This window comes from Brachycentrus maculatus, unplaced genomic scaffold, assembly GCF_059751285.1.
Source record: "Brachycentrus maculatus isolate JH-2025_06_01 unplaced genomic scaffold, ASM5975128v1 h1tg000400l, whole genome shotgun sequence".
In the NCBI taxonomy this organism is placed as follows: Eukaryota; Metazoa; Arthropoda; class Insecta; order Trichoptera; family Brachycentridae; genus Brachycentrus; species Brachycentrus maculatus.
This window is the reverse complement of record NW_028281149.1, coordinates 402357-419241: the sequence shown is the minus strand read 5'-3', so window position 1 is coordinate 419241 and position 16885 is coordinate 402357. Positions and strand designations below refer to the sequence as shown.

Below are 16885 nucleotides of genomic sequence, written 5' to 3'. Positions count from 1 at the left end.
GGAAGGTATATGAGTATTTTTATGGTATATGAATGCATTCTTTCGACAGAGTCTAAAATATACTTATCTGTTAAATATGTCAACTTATATGATTGAAAATAGTACTTAGCAAAATATCTATTTTACATTGTCCAAAATTTATGAATTTATTATAATTTAGCTGAGTGTACCTAATAAAATTGATCAAGAGTGATCCATCAAGTTCAATTTAGTCCTGTTATTTCAATATTCCTTCACAAACTGAAACTCATCCTTAGCAATGTTCAAACTGAAGGCAAACTTAATAAATAAGTCAATAATTATTGAACAAGTGGATTGCTACATGTACCCCACCGCAATTCAGTGATTAGTGTTCTGAACAAGAATCTGTGATACTGAAGGACGGTTTCTAGACGACACAGATTTTAAAGCGTCTTGAGTGTGTCCAAATACTGAGCTGTCTCCTCTTAGAAGTTCTTTTTTTCAAAACACATTACATACATAAGTCATATATATAATATTACCAATGACTACTTTTTATTTCTCGTTTTGAGACAACAACAACATTAAGGTTAACAAGATTGAAACACAAATAATAAAGTTACAAACGATTTTTTTTTAAATAACCAAAACTAATACAACCCAAAATATAAAAACAATTAACAGATGTAATTAATAGGCATAAGAAGCATATTTAAATTAAATAAATGAGAAAAACATAAGGTAAGAAGCATATTTAAGATAAACAAATGAGAAAATATAAAAAAAAAATATAACGAATAAGAAAAAAAATTAAAAAAAACATAAGGTAAAAACAAAATAAGAAAATATGACTAATCACTTCATACATATCTTTCCATAAAGTATTTTTTCAGATCATTAATTTTGGATACCCGAATTATTTTATAATTTATTAACGGTTAATTTATTTTATTTTATACATTTTTTGACATCTCATCATAGATGAATAAGAGTATGGAAGTCTTGGTTGATCAATACTATGATGGTCGTAAGCCCTTATGATTAGTGTGAGTATTTAGGGACATTTTTGGTCAACTAATAATACCAAAGAATCTAATATAATAACGAAACCAAAAAAATACAGTATCAATCATAATACATCCTCAAGGAATACGGCAAATGAATCATTTGTAATATGAAAATCTGTATCTTTGTACCAATTATATCATCTAATACAGAATTGGTAGAATTGGTGAATGTTACACGTGTGTAAAGTGGCCACTTAAACCAGCCAATGACGGTCGTCAGCCCCGTAAATGCTCAGATTTCCATATTCTTCTTCATCTTTGATGAGATGTCAAAATATAATATGAAAATAACTCCTGTAATTGGAGATAATCCAGATTTTGTGAACAAGTATTTGGACACACTCAAAATGTTGTAAATAAATTATCTGGTCAAATTATAAGCTTAAAAAAATAATATTAAAAAAAAAATAAAAATGAAAATGGTATTTTCTGGCGTTTCTCATGTGTGTGATTAAAATCCAGGATTTGGACCTCACATACTAATTAATATAAGAGTTTCTGCTTAGTAAAAAAGCTTCTTTACATCTCACCAATAGATGTCTCTAGTGAAGTTCTAGTGATTCAAGAACAAGGTGTCTAAATTGGTTCATATATATAGAACTTCCAAGAATTTGAGTAGTGTGGTTGTCAATAATGGGTAGAATTGGTGAATGTTACATGTGTGTAAAGTGGCCACTTAAACCAGCCGATGACAGTCGTCAGCCCCCTAAATGCCCAGACTTCCATATTCTTCTTCATCTTTGATGAGATGTCAAAAAATAATACAGAATGTTCGAAAGTACACGATAAACGGTTATAAAAGATCTCAAATATATTTTTCATTGATTTGGCGTTTTATTTGTAGAGCTCCATTTTAATTTTTGTATTAATTGCTAAATCGAAGCACATTTTCAGACAAATACAGACAACTTAGTAGACTCAAAAAGTCTGTGTTTGATTTAACACCGTTTTATTTTTTTTATCTTGAATATATCTAACAATGCAATGTATTTCCAAATTCGAGGATTACGTTGTATGTAATGTTTTTTGGATTTAACAACATTTAGAGTGAGACCAAATACAAATCTGGATTATGTCCAATTGTAGGAGTCATTTACCATTTAATTTTGGACATTTCAACATAGATATGTTGAAATGTCCAAAAAACATATATATATATATATATATATATATATATATATATATATATATATATATATATATATATATATATATATATATATATATATATATATATATATATATATATATGAAAAATAACTCCTATAATTGGAGATAAATTTGTGAACAAGTATTTGGACACACTCAAAATGTGGTCAGTAAATTAACTGGTCAAATTATAAGCTAAAATAAAAAATGAAAAATACATTTTTTATCAAATAGTTGGCAGAATTCCATTTTAAATATATTAACCGAAAAAAAATCAAAGTTTCTCATGTATGTGATTATAATCCAGGATTCGGACCTCACATACAAAGATACAAATAAAAGAGTTTCTGCTCAATAAAAAGCATATTTCATCTCACTAATAGATGTTTTTAGTGACATTCAAGTACAATGTTTCGAAATTGAATCATATATATCGAGGATTTGAGTAGTGTGGTTGTCAATCACGGGTAGAATCGGTGAATGTTACACGTGTGTAAAGTGATCACGTAAACCTAGCCTATGATGGTCGTAAGCCCTAGAGTTTTTTTTTTTTTTGAGAGTTATTTTTTTGATATTTTATTTATTTGAAAGTTTATATATTGCAGAACCAAAAATACATACATCTGCGCTCATAATCTGTCCATCATCTTGGCACGAAACTATTAAAACAATATAAAATTCTCTACGCGCTTGACAGATACGCCAAAATTGGAAGAAGTGTGAAATGAGGGTGGTGTGGTTTGGTGCGGTTTAGATTACAGGGCCGTCAGAATCTATAAAAAAACAATGTTTCTTTTTCGTAACCCTTTTTCTGGTAATATGGATCAATAACCGGTTTCCAAATTAAAAAAAATCGGTTACGAAATAGTTATCAATTAAAATCTACCGTATCGATTTAATACGGAAGTTTGTTAAATAATGTTAAATTCAACATAACTTCGAGTTTTTTTAGCGATTTTTCCATTTTTATGTAAATCAAATCGTGATGTCAGAAAGTTATGATTACCGAAAATATAATTAATGAATAATCATTTTTACCTAAAATTAGAGTTTGAAAATAAAGGAAAAATGGAAAGCAAAGGGGAAGAATTTAGAAACAATATATTATTTATTATTATAATTTAAGTTTTTTTGGATTTCTGGATTTTCTAAATAATTCTTAATTTGGATTTTATGTGGTAATAGGTGTCATAATTTTAGTTTACGAGAATGGAATGAGTGATTTGTATCTATTATGTTATTCGCCAATTGTGTCGGGTTGTGATCCCTGGTTAGTGTCGCGGACTCTTGAGTCAGAGTTTCTCGGTTCGAACCCACTCTACCATAATTTGATACATATTTCTAACTATGAACCGCTCAGGCTCACAGAAATAGTATGAAATTGAAGTATTTTTGTAAATAATAAAAACACAAATACTTCTCTTTTTTTAATATATTTTCTTTTACAATTTTATCATGTCTTACCGCAAAGTGAATGCCGAAACAATAAATAAATATAATCCATACTTAAAAACCCCGTTTCACGCGACTCTTCATCATCCGGCCCTGCAAGCCGTACATGCGGGGTAGGTTGTAGTATAATGTGGGAGAAATGTGAAAAGACTAAGCGGTGATGTATTAAATCCGCCTGCGGGGAATACACTGCTGACAACCATAATTACCCCTGACAACTTTTCTATATTTCCTTTATTTCCATTTATTTATTTTCTTTATACCAGTGTTCCGCAAACTTTTTCTATTCAAAATACACTTGCAAAATTAAGAAATTTCAGAGGTGCATATTTTCCATATTATTTTCATTCAACCCCTTATCCACACCCTATGGTGCATAGGGCACTGCATCATATAAACGCAGTGTTATCATGATCGTTAACACATGAAGGAAAGGCGATCAGCCCTCCGTTTCAGGTACCAGTCCAGGGTAATAATGAATAAATATATTAGTGAAAAAAAAACACTTTTATTTTTTGTCCCCCCTTGGGAATCGAACCCAGCACGGTAGCCGTGAGTGCTGACCATTACACTACGGAGGCGGACAGAAAAAAACACACTTAATGGTTTTTTTATGTCTTCATTCATTCTGTTCTCGCATACTACTGTAAGTCCAAATTTTTCATTCGTTTCTAAAGTGTACTTACTGCGTTTTGCACGTAGCACGGCGTCGAGAGATGGCAGTATGGAGTGGGCCATTGGGACTATCATGTTTGTCATGATATTGGCACTGAGCGCCGAACACCGTAGTTCGATTAAATCAATTGCACCCAAATCGCGTTAATCTGGATCAAAACGATTTAATGAGAACAGGGCTGCATGCACAAAATCAGGTGATATTATTTTCAAGATAAAGGACAAAACAGTACAGGAGAAAGTGACCAACTGACCAAATGTAAAATGTCCAGGAGGGCCATTTAAGTCAACGAAAATAAACATCAACGCAGTTAGTCATTTTTAACAAGTCAATATATTAAACTTTTATGTTTAAAATCCTTTTGGATTTTTTCAGGGCAATATTAAGCTAGTAAGATATCAAATAATCAATGATCACGTTTTTGTAAAAAAATGCACTTGGTCACTTTCTCCTGTATGACTACGATAGGCACAACACTGCCGATGGTTATGCCTGTAGGAATAGCTACCGCTATGTTGAACAATATCTCATTGGATAATCACTAATCATAATTATTAATAATTACTAATCACTCATTTCACTCTCATAAATTAAAATTATTACACCTTGTTCCATATAAAGGCCAAATTATGAATTATCTTGAAAATTTAGAAATCCAAAAAAACCTGAATTCTAATAATAATTTATTAAATAATATATTGTTTCAAAATTCTTCACCATTGCTCTCCATTTGTCCTTTGTTTCCAAACTCCGTCCCTTGACTAACCCCTTCCCCTTACTTTCCCCTCTCCTTATTTAAAGAACAATTTTATATTTTATATTTTAGTTATTATACAGACCTTAATGATGGAAGTTTAACTTCTAAAACATGTAGTCTATAATAAAACTCAAGTGGTAAAAAACGAAGTGTTTTCTTTAATCATTATCTCATTGGATATTGATCTGTTCCAGTTAAGTTTTCCGTAGCGGGATTCTTCTACACCTTTAGCGATAGTTCTTGCGTATTTTTTATTTTAATATATTTTAATTTATACGCTTTAAAATTTTTTTTTTGATATGTACATATATGGTAATTGAAAATAAATAAATTGAAATTGAAACATTTTGAGTATCGAAATATTTTTGTTCACAAATCTAGGTTTTCTCCACCTCACGATCTTTTGCACTTCACAATATAGTATAATTACTTCTTCTTCTTCTTCTTCTTTTTCTTCTTCTTCTTCTTCTTCTTCTACTTCTTGGTGTAGGCCTAGTGGCCTGTTTTTAGGAGGGAGTCTGGGTGGTTCCATTATCCTCACATGCGCATACCATTGTCTCCTTCGTTGCCTCTCCTACATAACGACTTCTTCGATCTTGCATATTTCCCAGATCCTGGAGTTTTTTTTTCCATCTCGAAGACTTTTGCCTGAAATAAAATATAAATATAATTACAAGTACAGTAAAAAATTTTTTTTTGACGTCTTATCAAAGATGATGAAGAATATGGAAGTCTGGGCATTCAACCCCGGTAATTTCCAGACTTCCATATTATTCTTCATCTTATATTATATTAATACAGGCATGTGACCTGTGCGTGTGAAGAATGATGTGTTATGGCGAGGAATGGAAAATCTTCTTTCTTGGGAAGAACAAAGTGATGGACCGTGATTTGAAATTGATATAATTTATAAACAATACGTTTCTCATGTGTGTGATTGAAATCCAGGATTTGGACCTCACATACTTAAACAAGAGTTTCTGCTCAGTAAAAAGCTTCTTTACATCTCACCAATAGATGTCTCTAGTGAAGTTCTAGTGATTCAAGAACAATGTTTCGAAATCGGTTCATATATATAGAACTTCCAAGAATTTGAGTATTGTGGTTGTCAATAACGGGTAGAATTGGTGAATGTTACACGTGTGTAAAGTGATCACTTAAACTAGCCTATGACGGTCGTCAGCCCCGTAAATGCCCAGACTTCTATATTCTTCTTCATCTTTGATGAGATGTCAAAAAAAAAATTTATAAAGTTTTCAGCGAGATATTTAGATGCAAATTTCAATGAAAAGCTCACACATTTTACAATTGCTATTATAAAACACACCGAGCTGCTGACGTTCGTAAAGTACGATAAAGCTATTTATCAAAATACCATACCCCCCTATTCAACATCCATCCCTGGCTACACATTTTCAGCACACATTCGGCCGACCGATTCCGCCGTTTGCATTGAATGACCGCAATATAATGGACCGACACACAACGTATTTTAGTGCTGAAATAATGCTCCCAGTGCCTCATAGATTGCATTGTATGAATCGCACTATTCTCTATGACGATTTAGGGAGAATTCGCAAAGTGCTTTTAGAGGATTTTGTGAGCTTTAACCCTTTCCGGTCCTATGTCGAATGTCATTCGACATTTTTTTCTTCATCAGTTTAGTGTTAAAATACAAGCAAACATATTTTTTTCTCACTCGTATTTAGTGTAAAATGTAATAATAAGAGACAAGATTGTATACATTCAAAATAAAAATTAATTTTTAATTCAAGTGTAGTTTTATTTTTAAAAAACTTTGATGTATTGTTTAACCCTGTAATGCTGTCAATCTATTGCAGACCTGGTGGAGTTTTAAATTTTTTTATGGACCGGAAAGGGTTAAGCATCACAATTTACCAGTTTAATTAATAAAAAAGGGTTTTTGAATAAGTACATCCAAGTATAGACCAAATTCCTATTTATAACGCAACCACGATAGTAAAATCATTATTATCTTCTTCAAACATTTATCCGTACCCCAATGGTGCATAGGGCATTGCATCTTAAAAACGCAGTCTTATCTTGATCGTTAACACCTAAAGGAAAGGTGATCAGACCTCCACTTCAAGTACCAGTCCAGGGTAATATTGAATAAATTTTAAAGTGAAAAATCACTTTGATTTATTTGACCTCCTTTTGGGAACCGAACCTGGAACCTCCAGAACGGTAGCAGAGCGTGCTGACCATTACACTACGGAAGCCGGTAAAATAATTGCGCATGATATATTACGCTACTTAAATTCATTGTCCGCCTCCATAGTGTAATTAATGGTCAGCACGCTCGGCTACCGTTCTGGAGGTCCCGGGTTCGATTCCCAGGGGGGTCAAATAAATATTAGTGATTTTTTCACTGTAATAATTATTCAATATTACCCTGGACTGGTACCTGAAGCGGAGGGCTGATCACCTTTCCTTCATGTGTAAACGATCGAGATAACACTGCGTTTATATGACGCAGTGCCCTATGCACCATTGGGGTGCGGATAAAAAAAAATATCTTTGAAAACTTATATAAAATCATGGATTTTAATTCCTGCCTTGTGTATATTTTATTGCAAACCTATTTTGCGAAACTTGTTTCGATGCATTCAGCATCATTATCACTGAACTTAATTTTAATTTTAGTAGGTAAAAAAAGCACTTTTTCTAAAAACCTATTAAACTATTGGACGCCGCATTACGGTATTTACCTTCTTAATACCGTATGTGAAGATAATTCTAAATTTATATACTAAATTTCGAATTAGCTTCACATACGGCATTTGAAAATGGTGCGGAGTGCACCAAAACACGTATCATAATATATTTTATAAACTAGTTGTAGTTATAAATTAATTCAAATTGAAATGGATATATATTACCACAAAGTGACTGCCGACTCAATTAATTAAAGAATAAAATCATTGATTCATTTAATTCAATATGTTAAATTTCATATTAAAATGTATTAAACCCTAATGTATGCAAGTGAACATGAAGTCGGTAAAAGAAGGATGAAAGTAGACTGAACGCAGTCAAAATCTCTCAGACGAATGTGCGGCGAAACGATGTATGATAGGTGTTACGATAGATGAGCACGAATAGTGAAATAAAGAAGGAATGCAAAGCTGAGATAAACATTATCGATAAATTTAATAAAGGTGTGTTGAGATGATTTGGACATGTGGAACGAATGAGTGAGAAAAGAAAAGAAGTAAAACAATGGTTGGAAAAAATATTAAAATACACAAAGGTCTAATTGAATATACAAAATATGTTAAAAAAAACTATTTTAAGAGGAAGTTTAAAAAGTTTTAAAAGAAAACTAGCTTAACTTAGCAGAGGAATACCGGGAAAACTTGGCATGATCGCGTATGTCAAATACTTGAAAACGGCCGGGTCAGGAGCCGTAATAATCGATGGGTGTGTATGAGGAGATGCATGAATGTGAAAGGGGAAAAGAATGTTTGCAAAGACAGAGTAGTGTGGCGCTCTAATATATCTACCTACCCCTGCGGGGAATCAGCGTGATGGTTAGTTAGTTTATTCGTATTTTATTTGACAGTTATCAGTTATAATCAGAAATAATAAATTTCTAGGTTGGAGGTGTCTTTTCAAATAAACATCACGGGCCACGCAGAAAAGGCGTTCATGTGTGTAGAAATACCCATAGAAATCCTACAAATATGAACCTTACACATTTCCACCTCTCTAAATACCCCTTAAAGCCCGAGTTACGTAGCGTTAAGCCACCGGGGTCTATTTTTCCCATTGGTCAATACAGGGTATTATCGGCACCCTAGAGCAGTGTTCCGCAAACTTTTTCTGTTCAAGGTACACGTACCAAATCAAGAATTTTTAGAGGTACTAGAGGTAATTAATTTCTCAACAAAATTATATCAAATCATGGTTATCAACTCCTGTCTTATTTTATATATAACATAACAATTTGTATAGCCTCCCACCAGTCTGATGATGTCGTTAACGACGAAACCCGGTCGCTGGTCAAATAAAAATTAAGTTAAAAAGCTAAAAATATTGGTTTTAACCTAATGATGTATTTTAGAGGTACACCAAAGATAAAAACACAGTTTATTTAAAATTGATTAATTATTGAAATTAATACAAAGTAAAATATATATTACATATGAAGTTTAATACAAAATCTAAGCCTGCCTAACTGAGCACAGGCGATCAAAATTTTGAGCAATTGTTGATAAGGCTGCTCTCATCTCTTCGTTATCGTTCACAGGCGTTCTTTGTTTTTTTTTAAAGCAGTTAGAGTCGAAAATCCTAGTTCGCATAAGTAAGTCGTGGCAAATCGTAAAAAAATTGCAAAAGCACGCTTAGAAATTTTTATGAGCAGCCAAAAATATGCTAGATCCGTTTCGGAAAATTTCAGTTTTTATGTTCGATCAGTTTTTAGCTCCATGAATTGCCTTTTTCTACAATAATTGTAAAGCAAATTAGATTTGTCTCCACATAAAAATACTTTGTAGCAGCTGAAAAGCTTACCTACTGCCATTCAAAATTAAACCCTTGTATATGTCATATTACAATAGTAGTTGGCACTACTTGACTTCAGAACAGTGTTTTACTTTTAATAAGAAATATTTGTATTTATTTTTTAAATTTTTTTATGCAAAACACGTTTTACAGTATTATTTCCTTTTATATGAAATTTTCACTTTGATTATTCAATGTATTATTCTGCAGATTTACATCTCCTCTTAAGATAGTACAGGATGTGTATATTTTATATTTATTAAAACCATATCCGCTCCCTAGGTGGAGCATATGGAGTCCACAAACTATCTCCAGGCTTTTCTGTCGGCTGCCAGCTCCCTTGCATCCTCCCGAGTCAGATCCGCGTCCCGAAGTTCTGACGAGAACTGCCGACGAATTGTCAGCAGTGATCGTCCTGGGCGGCGCGAACCTGATGCCTTGTAAAAGAGGCAAGCTTGATTATTTGATATGCATAAATAATATATTTAAGTTTTTTTCTGAGATCCATATTTTTTTTTACAAAAAAAATAAGAATATAATCACACTAATCACGACGCGACACCAGTGTGCCGCGGCACACACTTTGCGGAGCACTGCCCTGGAGGAAACCCCATTATCCATATCTATTCCGGCTAAGGGCCCATTCAGCCCTGGGCCCTGATGTAAATGGAACACAAATAGACACGAATCGTTTTATCTTAAGCCCCGTATAAAGTAACATACATTATTGGTCACAAAAAGGTCGACGAATGGTAAGATGATACCTTCGAGTCGATAAGACACCGAAAGCTCTTTATTAAAAGAAAAAAATTATTCTTTTCCAATTACGAGCAACAGGATTGAAAGCAGTCAAAGCAAATGATTTTATTTCTTCTTTATTTTAAATTCTTTTGCATTGTACAAACACGACATAAATTCAAATACAAAAAAATATGAATATAATATAAAAAGAAAAAAAGATCCCACAAAGGCATTGCCTGTGTGTGGGTATACAATATAATTTAGGTCATAGTAAAGGGTATAAGGGTATAGGTATTATAGTAGAACTAGAATAATAGTGTTAATGTAAAATTCAAAAAATACTTGACTATCAGAAAACAAAAGTAAAAATTGTTTTTTTTTAATAAAATTTCATCTAATAATATTAAAGTTTTTAAGTAACATATCCAAAATTAAATAAGGCGTTGGATTGAATTCTACTTTTATTTACATATATATGATAATATGTGACGCGTTTCGTCTTATCAAACACATTATCAAATACTCGTAAAATAATAAAAAAGACAAAATGCGTCGCATATTATCATATTTTTATAAGTAAATAAAAGTAGATTTCAATACAACATTTTGAGTGTGTCCAAATACTTGTTCCATAAAATCTGAATTATCTCCAATTACAGGATTTATTTTCTTATTATTTTTTAACATCTCATCGAAGATGAAGAAGAATATGGAAATTGGTGAATGTTACACGTCTGTAAAGTGATCACTTAAACCAGCCTATGACGGTCGTCAGCCCCGTAAATGCCCAGACTTCCATATTCTAGATTTCAATCTTATAACCTTGTTTAATTTTGTTCATATTTCCCAACAATTTGAAATGGATTTCTACCAACTGTTTGCAGTTACAATATAAAAATAAAAATAAAGTAATTTTATTTATGGTTTCAGAATTCACTTTGTGGTAAGACATGATAAAATTGTTAAAGAAAAACACGTTTTTTTATCACTTAAGTTTATTTTATTATGACGAAGTTTTGGAAACTATACTTCCATCTTCAGGTCTAAATATAAACTTACATTTAAACAAATGAAACATTTGTTTTATTATAACTTGAGTAATATTTATTTTATTATAACAACTTGTTTCGGAAGCTATGCTTCCATCTTCAGGTTTGAAAATAAACTGTGGTTATAATAAGACCTGAAGATGGAACCATAGCTTCCGAGACATCCGTCATAGTAAAATAAACTCAAGTGGTAAAAAACTAGTTTTTGTTTCTTTTACAATTTTATATTAAAATAATACATACAGTATATCAGTTTGAAAATCGCAACATTTTTATGGTTTTCAAATCTGTATCCACAAAACTGGATCATTTCGAATTTAGAGTTATTTTATACATTGTTTTTTTATATCTCAACATAGATGAAGAAGAATGTGGAAGTCTGAGTATTCACAGGGCGTAGGACCAACATAGGCTGGTTTAAGTGATCGCTTTAACCAGACCTAATTGGAGATAATCCAGATTTGAGAACAAGTAAAGTAAATTATCGAAACACATTTTGTTTTAAATAAATCAGCTGGTCAAATTATAAGCTAAAAGAATAAAATGAAAAGGATATTTTGTAGCGTTTCTCAAGTATGGGAATATAATACAGGATTCAAACCTCACGTACAAACGAAAGAATCTCAGCTTAATAAAAACTTTCCTTATCCCACCATAGATGCTTCTAGTGAACTTGATTCACGGTGTTATATTTTAATTGTGTTTTACTTGATAAATAAGATTTTTTCTTAAAATCTATTGTGACACGTGTTTTGATGCATTCCGCATTCAGGTTCAGTGCTGCAGAACAGCGTTTATTATTTAATATAATTTTTTACTTAAGTTATACATTTATATATATTTATATATATATATATATATATATATATATATATATATATATATATATATATATATATATATATATATATATATATATATGTATATAAATATATATATATATATATATATATATATATATATATATATATATATATATATATATATATATATATATATATATATACATATATATATATATACATATATATATATATATATATATATATATATATATATATATATATATATATATATATATATATATATATATATATATATATATATATATATATATATATATATATATATATATATATATATGTATATAAATATATATATATATATATATATATACATATATATATATATATATATACATATATATATATATATATATATATATATATATATATATATATATATATATATATATATATATATATATATATATATATATATATATACATTTTTTTTTTTTTTTTTTCTATTGGACACTGTCTATCCTCACTAGGTATTTGGAGATACCTGTTCTAAGGGAGGCAGGGTATGCTTATTCTTTTTATAATACAGCTTAATAAGGTGTAGTATTATAAAATTAGTAAATATGATTATATAATTATAAAACACTGACACGTAAATTAATCACACACAAACTTTTATTTGCTGCTCCAGCTGGGATCTTCCAATTTTTAGGAGCCATTCTTTTGTGTGCATTTTGAATTTATTTCCAACTGAACATAATATTTGCATTATTGTCAAAAACTGTGTGTGGTAACAACTATGCGGAATATTCGCATCACAATTCGCGTCACAATTCGCGTCACAATTCGCGTCACAACGATGCGGAATATTCACGTCACAATAGATTAGAAATAGGGCTATTAACAAAGTAAAACTTAAATTAAAAATGGATAGATTCAACTCCAAAGCGATAATTTTTATTTTCATGATACATATTAGGTAAATACCATTATTTTTTAAATCTACTGTGACACGTGTTTCGATGCATTCCGCATTATTTTCAAATACCGTACTTTGTTCAAAAATAATTTTTCGAAACATGTTTAACAACTGATTTAAGAATAAAGTGGTTTTTACCAAGTAAATTTTAAATTAAACATTGATATATCGCTCACTCCTTTCAAGAACGTCATAAATCAAAACACTTGATTGTTCAGGAGAACGTTTTTAAAGTTTAAAAATATAATACATTCTATTAAAAATAAATATCAAGCTACTTACTGAACTTTTTACTTTGCAACAGATCTTTTTAGGTAAAACCTAAAAAGATGGAGGTTATTTCTCCATTTGATAAATATTCAGTATATTTAAAAAAATAATTAAACAATACCGTTTCTTCAAAATGCAAAACCATCACTTTCTCCCCTGTAGCGGGTCAATATCAAGTTAAAAATATGCCTCTTTTGCTGGGATATAGTACATTTTCTAAGCATTCCGAAAACATGCACAACTGAAAATTGACGATTTTTGATTTATGACGTTCTTGAAAGGAGTAAGCGATATATTAGGAAAAAGTGACTGCCGAATCAATTAATAATCATTATAATTATATAATTATAATTTTTTAATTATTTTTCGTACATTCATTGGTCACTGCCCTCACAAGAACTCACTACCAAGTAGATATTTTTCACTCAGCTATTTTTTTTTAAGTTAACATCTTCAAGTTAAGTTTAAAGTACTATTTCTGTCAGGAGTTACTTCGGGGCACCTGGTGCTTGCAAACTTTTATATTTCTCGCTCGTTACCCTGTAACGGCAGATGTATTACATCTGTTCAAATAAAGCACCCAGGAAATACATTACACATACCTTTCGACATTCTACACACATTTGAAATTGCAACTACAATGCTTCAAATAATGTATTTTGTTTATTTATTGTAACTGCAGACAGTTGGTAGAAATCCATTTTAATTTGTTAGGTAATATGTTATATTCAAAATTAAACAAGGTTATTGGATAATATTCTACTTTTATATAAATATGTGTTGAAATATGTGACGCGTTTCGTCTTATTAGGGCAAAATCAAACACTCGATAAAACCTAAGTGTTAGATAATGTCTTAATAAGACGAAACGCGTCACATATCATCATATAAGTATATTAGTATATAAGTATATATATATATATATATATATATATATATATATATATATATATATATATATATATATATATACATATATATATATATACATATTTACGGGGCTTACGACCATCATAGGCTGGTTTAGTTGATCACTTTACACACTTGTTACACCAATTCTACCCATGATTGGCATCCACAATTATGCAAATTCTTGGAACAATCATTTTGTATGTTAAGATTTCAAAAAAAAATGTTAAAATAGCTCTCAATCTATTTTTTTTATTAATCATGGCGGATTTAGCTAACTACGAATAAGTAAGCTCCGTAAATGCCTAGACTACAATTTTCTTCATTATCTCTATTGAGACGTCAAAAAAAACTTTAAAATAACTCCTATAATTGGAGATAATACCTCTTTCATTTAAATAAGAATGTTTGTTTTATAAAAATTATTGATTTACTCTTTAAATATTTAATCATTTGTACCCGTTTTATTGGTTCATGTTCCACAGGCGCGTGGCGTAGTTGGGTGGACGCTCGACTGCGAAACTGGCGTCGCGGGCTCGATTCCCGCCAAATGCAAAATAAATTCAAGAAAGATTTATTTTCAAAGTGTTTGTGATGTATTTTTGGTATTAATCCGCCCCATGCTTACTTCCTACCTACAAACAACCCTCTAAAAAAGAGGCTTTTTTGGTTGTTCCTTTTAAATAAAAAATTCAAACTCGATTTTGTGAAAAATTAGAAAAAAGAAAATAAGAAATTTTTCCTCCCGTTTCCAGTGTATTTGTGCCGAGAGGCTTTATAAGGTTAAAGAGCTGTATCTCAGGACTCGTTACCGTAGATAAGGACTAAACTACCATCGAAATTAGGGGAAATTCAAATAAAATTGAAATAGCATCGCCAAAGCTTCCAATTTCGTTACTTTAAGCTTTTTCAGCCAGAAACAAATTCCTGAAAGATAATAAAACTGAAAAATGTGCATCGTTACATCCACCCTCTTGGTGATTTGATCTTTTTTCTCTTTTAACGCTACGCAATGGTACATAGGGCACTTTGTAAGTTGACAGCGGGTAAACCAAAAAAGCTGAAAGCGTCAAAAACTTTAAAATATCAAATACGTGATAAGAAGAGTGCTTAATTGGATTTAAAAACAAAGATTTTTTTTGTGTTTTCACAATTTGTGCAAAAAAAATCATAAACGAATGCTGTTTTGTGAGTAGAAATATATCAAGTAGTGAAAAAGAATAAGTTATAAACATGAGAATGTATCATATTCGCAAGATTGTTTTATGTACAAAAAAATATATTTGATGAGATTTCGGGACATAGGATTAAATGAAGAATATTTTTTTCATAAATAATGTTGAGTATTATTTTATTTATTGTTTCGGCATTAACTTTGTGGTAAGACATGTTACAATGATTAAAGAAAACACTTCGTTTTTTACCACTTGAGTTTTATTATAGACTACATGTTTCAGAAGTTAAACTTCCATCATTCAGGTCTGTATAATAACTGTATAATAGTTATTATACAGACCTGAATGATGGAAGTTTAACTTCTGAAACATGTAGTCTATAATAAAACGCAAGTGGTAAAAAACGAAGTGTTTTCTTTAATCATTGAGTATTGTTTGGTGTAGAAGAATATGTATTACTGTAGGAAAAAATTATGAACAATAGATATTATACAGACAATATATATTATTATTATTTAGTTACTATACAGACCTGAATGATGGAAGTTTAACTTCTGAAACATGTAGTCTATAATAAAACTCAAGTGGTAAAAAACGAAATGTTTTCTTTAATCATTGAGTATTGTTTGGTGTAGAAGAATATGTATTACTGTAGGAAAAAATTATGAACAATAGATATTATACAGACAATATATATTATTATTATTTAGTTACTATACAGACCTGAATGATGGAAGTTTAACTTCTGAAACATGTAGTCTATAATAAAACTCAAGTGGCAAAAAACGAAATGTTTTCTTTAATCATTGTAACATGTCTTACCACAAAGTTAATGCCGAAACAATAAATAAAATAGATTTTAGTTTAATTTCATTAAAAACATGTTTTTTCAGTCTTCAATCGTATGTGTATATATACATGATGTCAATATTGAGATTTCCTAGTATTATTTCCATATTTTTTTACTTTTGATAATTTTTTATGTGATGATTCAAGAAATAGCGATATGTCATTATTTTTTAAAGATGAGATGACCCAATTTATAAATATTGATTGTCCTTATTGTAGCCTTTCATTATTTCATAATTTGCAACATTTTGAGCGTGTCCAAATATTTGTTGACAAATCTGGATTATATCCAATTATAGGAGTTATTTTCCATATTATGTTTTGACATCTCATCAAAGATGAAGAAGAACATGGAAGCCTGGGCATTCACGGGGCTGACGAACGTCATAGGCTGGTTCAAGTGATCACTTTACACACGTGTAACATCAAATCAGCCTATGACGGTCGTCACCCCCGTAAATGCCCAGACTTCCATATTCTTCTTCATCTTTGATGAGATGTCAAAAATCAATATTTTGCCT

General features: G+C 30.5%; 1 long non-coding RNA gene across 1 annotated transcript in view; it reads right to left on the bottom strand.

Moving 5' to 3' along the window:
- LOC148302899 (uncharacterized) overlaps window positions 1-16885 on the bottom strand; it is a 113442-nt gene that overhangs the window by 81994 nt on the left and 14563 nt on the right. Inside the window, exons 2-3 of the long non-coding RNA XR_015838561.1 lie at window positions 5493-5710; window positions 4316-4453 (exon numbers count right to left, since the gene is read on the bottom strand). This is a non-coding gene — a long non-coding RNA (uncharacterized LOC148302899). The remainder of the gene's footprint in view (window positions 1-4315; window positions 4454-5492; window positions 5711-16885) is intronic.